This window comes from Penaeus monodon, chromosome 27 (genome assembly GCF_015228065.2).
Source record: "Penaeus monodon isolate SGIC_2016 chromosome 27, NSTDA_Pmon_1, whole genome shotgun sequence".
Taxonomy (NCBI): domain Eukaryota; kingdom Metazoa; phylum Arthropoda; class Malacostraca; order Decapoda; family Penaeidae; genus Penaeus; species Penaeus monodon.
This window is the reverse complement of record NC_051412.1, coordinates 30,835,838-30,836,073: the sequence shown is the minus strand read 5'-3', so window position 1 is coordinate 30,836,073 and position 236 is coordinate 30,835,838.

Genomic DNA, 236 nt, shown 5'->3' with positions numbered 1-236 from the left:
CAAGGGCCATGCCTGCGAAAAAAAGTCCTAACTGGGGCACATGGAACTGTAAAACCCCTACTCTTATTTCCGTCCAACTTTCATCCTTTCTTCTTTGCCTTTTCAAGAAACACGCTTCTCTGACACAATTCATACACATTCTGCTGGATAGATAAAGATATAAACATGTTGCCTTCCTACGGGACTCAAAAATATGTGACCACTTTGAAGAGAGATTTTTCCGTTTTCTCATAAGA